Here is an 8,227-nt window from a genome sequence, read left to right on the forward strand (position 1 = left end):
AGAGTCTGCATGTCAGATGCTTGGGAGTTGTCGTTCTACCGACCATTTCATACATGAAGCGATATCCGGAGAGGAAGGAAAGACTCCGTCTTCTGTAAAACACTCTGCTATCATGACCAATAAAAAATCTCTTCTATTAAACTTATCATGAAACATCATGCCATGTAAACTTTTTATATTCACTTATGAACTTTGTTTATAAACCAACGCTGGACACGCATTATGGTGGCCGCATTTTTCGGGTTTCCGAGGCTCCATTGCAACTCTCCCGTACCTTATAATCACTGTGCAAAATGTATCATTAAGAAAAATGTCACTGAGCCTGCTAAGCCCACGATGCAACCCTAAGAAACCTTTCTGCTACAAAATCCGTCACCGTCACCTCCTAAACATCAGGGGCCGGATACTCAAAACGTTTAACAGTGCCTTTTGTGCCAAAGGCGCCATTACACATCGCCTTTTCGTGAAAGGTGCATACTCAAAACCTCAGCTGAGCACGGCCATATTGGAAAACATGGCTCGTTAGCGACTTATGGGACCGGCAGGGTTGGGGGAGCCCTAGCGATCAAAAGGCGTCTTTCCTGGACAACAACAACAACTCGTGGATGATGTGCGTGGTGCTCTTCGCTCGTATTTAGGTGAATAACTGCTTCATTTATACCACGTTGAGTACACCGCTTCCCGTCCGATCAGCGAAGTTAAGCAACGTTGGGTCTGGTTAGTACTTGGATGGGTGACCGCCTGGGAACACCAAATGCTGTTGGCATAACGTTCTCCCTACGTGTCAAGTGGGGTTGGTGGAGGATTAGTGCCCCTCCCTGTAAAACAATTAACTCTAAGCCCTTGGCCACCCCGTTTGGGATACATGGCGTCTGGCAATGAATGAACTGCCTCATTTCCTTATTTGGAGTGGAATGGTTTGCGTCAAAAGTAGTTACTGGGTAGCAAGATATCATATGCTAGTAATAATGACGTAACTGGGGAATATGTGTGGTATGTGGATGTAGTCAACTCGGCAGTAGAGCCACATACTGTTTAATGCTGTTTCTTCAATACATTTAGCCATAATTCACGCTGCACCAACGTGTGGCTTATGTTACAGTTGTTTGCTCAGTGCATATAGGTATTTATATTCGGAAATATATTAACAGTTCAGTGTGATTTCTGCTGGATAAGTCGCTCCTAGCATAAGCCTAACCCACCAGCTTAGGCTAAAGGTAATGCAGTACTTCAGTTAATAGTATTTGGGTATATTCAGTTTTCATCCTAACAGTTACTGATCCAAAGTAAGTCAGGTTGCCTGTTTGTAGGTAAATTTTTTTTATTCCAGGGATGTGTGGAAAATGTAATTTTATGAAAACCCTAGTCATTTTGTGAAATGGATTTTAACTTACGTTGGGCTGACAGTGGTAATATTAATATAAATGAAGGTTCTAGTTAGGTGAGGTTAAATTACATTATTTTAGAAGGGTTAGGTTAGGGTAGGTAATATTAAAGTAATGTTAGGTTTGGTTAGTATAGGTTTGTTTAATAAAAGTTATGACTAGGTTATGGTAAGTTGCACAAAGCATAATCTAAATTAATCTAATCTAATCCAACCTAGCAATATTTACCCAAACCTGACTGAAATCTAACCAAAATCATCCTGGTCTAAAAATCCATTTAACAGATTGATTAGTGATTTCACAAATGACTATTTTCACAGATTTCCTGTAACATTATAGGTTATAACCTACTGTTTTGGGTTGCTGTGGTTGCTAAGCGAGTACTGTGAAGTATGTGGTTAGGAATGAATATTATGGCAGTTTAACTTTGGTTTAGCTAGCACGTTTTTTTTTTTTTTTTTGGTCAGTCACCTTTCTCCCACAATATCTCTTGAGCATTGAACCAAATCCTCATTGTGTTAAGGGTATGGCACCTACCCTGGAGGTGCAAAGGCCCAATACAACAATATGCAGCAGCGGAAAACCCACCCACGACGGGTTTCCACATAATTATGCTTTGAATACAGTAGGTTAGATTTGGATAGCCAAAGTTATAATAGGCCAGTTTAGGATATTTGTAGGTTAGAAGAAGGTTTGTTGTCCAAAACTACAAATTTATCCCCTTAGATTTCCTCCTATCTTATACCAACTGAACTCAACCTAAACTAACTAATCTTAATTATTCTAAATCAATTATGACAGGAGACATATAGTTTTATGGGAATGTTGTGCATGTGATGAGACATACCTGCTGTTGTACTTGGGCCTATACGCTACAAGACAGACAAAATCAAGGAAAATTTTGCCTGAAAATGAAATGCACTAATGCTGGTGTTTCTCCAATCTTTAACCTAATTTCTCTCCCTGGGATAGCAGCTGTTGTTCCACCAGTGGGTCTAGGAAATGAAATAGCAACTACTTTTCTGGCTTAAAGAAGAGGAATACTGGCCAGATAAATACTTTTTATATATACTTGTTTCAGGGGATATGTTTAACCAGTGATTTTATGAAATCCATAGGGAATTCATTAAATGGGTTCAAAATAGGATGGCCTAATTAGGGTTAGAATAAATTAGGCTGTGGGTAGGTTAGGCTAGGATAGTTGAGGCTAAGTTTAGGTCAGGTTACCTTGGGCTGTGGTTAGGTTAGGCTAGGATAATCGAGGTTAAGGTTAGGTAAGGTTAGGTTAAATTTAATATAGAAAGATGCTAAGTTTTTAATCGTTCATTTAAATTAACCTAACCTAACCTAGCCTAAGCTAAACTTAACCGACTGTAGATTGTCCCAGCCTAACTTAACTGCAGTCTAAGTTAACCTAACCTTTATCAACCCATCCTAATTATAACTAATTTCACGATTTCCTACTGGATTTCATAAAATCACAGGTTAAACAAAGTCCATATATATATATATATATATATATATATATATATATATATATATATATATAATGTGTGCACTAAAATATTTATGGAAGGTGTTACTGAAGGTGCTGTACACACATGAATAAACCGTATGTTTATTTTGGGCAGTGAGTTATAGGTCCCTCATAAAATTTTGAAGTTAGTGCGACTGAATCCCAGCTTATGTTTTTTCACCATTCTCACAAAACATCACTACGAAAACGTCCATCAGCTGAGAGGAAATGCTGCTTTGCGATTGGCAGACACTCCCTAAGAGTATTTTTATAACGCTCCTGTGATTAGCTCTGGTATCAAACGGCGACTTCTGAGGGAAAGTTGCCTTTCCACGGAATGGCACACCAAAGGCGCCTGTAAATTGTATGCGTATGGCAGTCGGGTGTGTACCCAACGGCGCCTTCGACCTGCCGTACAAAAAGGCGCCGTTCTTCAACTGGCGCCATGGTAAAAGGCTCGTTTTGAGTATCCGGCCCCTGGTGCTCGGGGCCTATTTCAATTTCATAAGGGGAATTCTTAAGGAATGTTCATGAGGTAATACATTAAAGTAAAAGTCCCAATTTCCACTTTAATTACTAGGTGTTTCGGGGCCTGTCCTTCACACTTTATCAACGGCACCATAGGCACACGATGATTGGAGGAAGGGAATGAAGGCCAACTAAAGAAAGTCTGTTACTCCTCCTTTACGGAAGTTCTCGCCTAGGCTGAATAGAACTGTCCGGTGTCACATTCACCATGTTCGTGTATACACAAAGTACCATATACACAAACTGCCTTTGCCAAAGTATGTGTAAATGACACAGAACAGTTTGTTCATATGATCAGATGCTGTACAGTAAGTTCGTGCATGCTAAAAGTTCCTTAAGCACTCACTAATCTCATGCACCTTAACCCTTGCCATATTACGATATACATCATCGTTATGCCATGATTGCAACAGGGCTGAGGCGTGCAAAACTGGAATAGGGGCTGAGATAAGTATGCATTACACACGACACAGTAAACAGAGGCGGTGTTGTGCGTCTCTCATCCTCCAAACCAGCGTATTAACTTTTAGATCTAAAGTTTTGCGTGGCTTAGACTTCGAAGCGTTACAGTTCAGACACTGAAATTCCAAGTTAAGTGCAGAACGGGTGAGAGAACTCCATAATTGCTTCAGTCTTGACCCTATCCACTCCCAGCCACCTCTCTCTCTCTCTCTCTCTCTTACACACACACACACACACACACACACACACACACACACACACACACAAACTCTCAGTCTAACTGCAGCAGACATAATCCAGTCTCATTTTACTTACCAAGCGCAGTCAGACCAAGCCTAACAATCTAGCCACACAGTCTGGCTAAGCTCGATCCCCTCATGGCACGTCTGTACTGGTTCTCCGCCACCTCAGTTCACCCGATGGGCCTATGATATTTTGCATAATAACTGTCCAGCTGAAGCTTCTGGCTGAAGTGCGGTAAGGACTTATAAACTAGGGACACAGAGTTGGTTTTGATTATGGTGCTGATGATGATGATTATGAAACAGGACTTTCATGGTGGTGTTAAAAAGCTGGTTATTGCAGGTGGCAGTTCCCTACTCTTTAAGAGTTTTTTTCATTATGTTAACTTTTCAAGAAAATGTGATCACAAGCCGAAACAAAAAACAATTCAATGGATGCCGAGTGTGAAGGAATTACAGAAGATGCGAAGTAAGACGGTCAAAAATGGGATATGGACGTGACTATGGATACAAACCAAACCCCCTGAAATATTTTCCAACGACAAGGGCCACAGGCTAAAAAATTACTTCAGGAACGTTATTGGAATGGGGAGGCTTTTATTCTATTCCATTAAATATTAAAGGAAGGAAATGAAAACTTAAATATGTAGTGAAAATGTCGCGGTCAGATTTGAGTCTCTTACCTCCAGCCGTGGTGGGTCACAGGAATAAACAAGAAAAAAGGGGATTAAACTTGTGCTAATGACAATGGAACAGCAAGTCCATTCAGAAAATCTCTCCAGCACTCTTGCGCCAGTCATAAATAACACAAACTTCTCCTGACAAGAATGAGGATCGAGAGGAAAGTTGGTAATTGGCACTGGACTCTTTGTGAGGGATAAGTGGTGGTCGAGAAGAGGAACACCGAGACCGAGAGGAGAGGGAGGCAGTTGGGAAACAGAAAAAGAAAGGAAACGTAACAAAAAAACAAAAAAACAAAAAAAAGGTGACGGAGAAAAAAGATGTAAAGAGCATGGGAAACCGCAAATGGTAATATGTATATACCTATCTGTCTATCTGCTGCAAGACGCCTTAATCCCGTAAGGAATGACCACAAACATATCGCCTCCAAGTCGCTGTGTCCCCCGCCATATCACTGCCCTGCTCCCAGCTCACCCCTCCCCTCTCATATACCTCTCCACTTCATCCCTTCATCTCATCCTTGGCCTCCCCCTACCTCTCCCTCCCCTCCACCTCACTCACATACACACTCCTCGTCAGTCTCTCATTCTCCTTCCTCTCCACATGGCCAAACCACCTCAGTGTGTTTCTCCTAACGCTTCCTATCACATCCACATCCATACCACAACGCTCCTTCACTTCCTCATTTGTCAGTCTGTCTCTCCATGTGACTCCACAGGCTCCTCCTAAGTAACTCATTTCCACTGCTCTCACTCTTATGTCCCTCCAACAAGGTCCAAGCTTGACCTCCATACGTCAGAATTGGTATCACAATACTGTCATGTAGTAACTTTTTCACTTCCATGCTCACTTCCCTGTTTCCTATCACTGCTTTCAAGGAACCAGCAACCTTTCTTCCTTGTTGTACACTTTCAAGCACTTCACTTTCTAAACTTCCATCCTTATTCATCACACTACCCAGGTACTTAAACTCACTCATATTTTCCTTTTCCTTCTTATCCAACCTCACTGTGCATTCACTGACTTCACGTCTCTCGAAGACCATAACTTTACTCTTCCCTACATTCAGCTTTAGATTCAGTTTCTTACATACTCTGCCAAACTCATCCATCAAGCCTTGCAGCTCCCCTTCGTCTTCACTTAACAGCACAGTGTCATCTGCAAACAACAATGCAGGGAGTTTCCAAACACTGCCCTCTCTCATTAGAGCCGCCTCAACATCCACTGCCCTACCTCGTATCTCTTTTATAACCCCATCCATGTACAGATTGAACAACCATGGAGACATGACACATCCCTGTTTCAATCCAACCTTCAAACAGAAAACTTCACTCAGTTCACTATCCACATGCACTACCACCTTAGCACCCTCATACATACACTTCACGGCATTCAACAACATCACCACCTACCCCATTATATTCTTAATACTTTCCACAATCCTTGTCTATCCACCCTGCCATATGCTTTCTCCAAATCCATGAATGTTCCATACAACTTCTTTCCTTTCTCTAGAAACTTTTCCACTGAAGATCTAAGAATGAATATCTGATCTGCACAACCTCAAACCTTCCTAAAACCTCCCTGTTCTTCTCCAAATAATTCCTCTGTTATTTCAATAACTCTGTCAATAAGTATCACCTACCATATCCTTTTCCTGTTACACTAAGAAGACAAATGCCCCTATGATTACCACATACTTTTTCCCCCTTTTTCTTTGTACAGGAGAATAATTATACCCGACTTCCAATCCTCCGGGACTCTACCTTCCTCCCGGGCCAATCTGCACGTCTTCTACATTGCATCTTTATCTCTTTTCTATCGCTACTTTAATGGTCGCTGCTCCTCTGAACTGTCTGCTTGCATTACTCCACCTCTACGACGGGCACGTAGCACCCGTCTGGCAGTAAACTCTCATCCCTTTTCTGTCCAACTCTATAATGCAAGAGTTAACCGTTACTCCTAGTCTTTCATTTATGCTACAGGTCAACTCTGGAACTGTCTCCCTCTGTCTGTATTTCCTGCTGCCTATGATCTCCAGTCTTTCAAACGCAGTGTGTCCAGGCATCTCAAAATGATTGGATCTTGAATTTGGCTCTCTATTGTATTTTGTTTTTCTCTTGGAGGGAACTGTTACTGCGGGCTCATGGCCTTTGGTTCCTTCTTCCTTCCATAAAAAAAAAAAAAATCCACTACTACATCTCCCCCCTGCTTCAGCATTTCACCACACACTTCATCAATTCCTGGAGCTTTCCTAATTTTAACTTTCTTCATTGCTTACACAACTTCCATCCTACTGATGATACGGGGCACAAAGGCTTAAGAGTATATGCCATCTTGTGCAGTGTTTGTGATAAGTGGGTGCATAAAAGATGTAGTTGCATTAAAGGCAAACTGCGAGATAATGCTAATTTCATGTGTGTGGTGCGTCAGGGATAGCATGTGGAGATTGTCAGCTGTGAAACGATTGAACTTGCTGGGCAGTCTCTTGACTGTGTGGAATTGTTTTGTTATTTGGGAGACATGTTATGTGTTGCAGGTGGGGCTGGAGCTAGCTCTATGACTAGAGTGAGGAATGGTTGGAAGAAGTTCGGGGAGCTGTTGCCTCTTCTGACATCGAGAGGTTTTTCCCTCCGTGCTAAGAGATATTTGCATGCGGCATGTGTTAAGAGTATAATGCCGTATGGTAGTGAGACCTGGGTAGTAAAGGAAGAGATACAGGCTCAAACATACAAAACTGACAATGATTAGGTGGATGTGCAGTGCATCCCTGGGCGTGAGGCCTGGTGGGGCTAAGTTTACAACGGAAGAGTTGAGAGGTAGGATGGGACTGGAGTGTATTGGTGTTGTGATGAGGAGAGGTAGATTGAGATGTTTAGGTATGTAGAGAGAATGGGGGATGATAATTGGGTGCAGAAAGTGAGAAATGTTAATGATAGGAGAAGGGTTGTGAGAGTTACACCAAAAAAAAAAATCTGATCTCTTGACAGTGTTCATGCTCAGACTATGTTAAGACTTTTTTTTTTTTCGTATGGGGATGATGATTTGTGATTTTTTCATTGACCTTAAGCACTATTTATTTTCTCGCTCAGAACTGAATAACCTGCGTCAGATTATTCCTTAATCATTATTCCAAATTTAGTGCAGTTCCATCCAATACTTTATAAATATTCTTTGACTTTGATCTGGACCTCTCTCTCTCTCTCTCTCTCTCTCTCTCTCTCTCTCTCTCTCTCTCTCCAGTTTTCTAACACATCTTTTATGGTTCTTAGTCACCAGTCGTACTCAGGTGCAATGCTATCCAATAGTTTTTATAAATAATAAAACTGAAAAGGTAAACAACAAAAATACAAAAAGAATCACAATCTCAGGCAGAGATAACAAAATTATTATTATTTTTCACGAATCGCTTA

General features: G+C 41.4%; 1 pseudogene; it reads left to right on the forward strand.

Annotated features, from left to right (window-relative positions):
- Positions 1-647: 647 nt before the first annotated feature.
- LOC145392817 (5S ribosomal RNA) lies at positions 648-766 on the forward strand (annotated as a pseudogene).
- The last annotated feature ends 7,461 nt before the right edge of the window (positions 767-8,227 follow it).

The sequence above is a fragment of the Coenobita brevimanus genome, chromosome 2, assembly GCF_032717465.1.
Source record: "Coenobita brevimanus isolate Jiangsu-jjx chromosome 2, ASM3271746v2, whole genome shotgun sequence".
NCBI classification, from domain to species: Eukaryota; Metazoa; Arthropoda; class Malacostraca; order Decapoda; family Coenobitidae; genus Coenobita; species Coenobita brevimanus.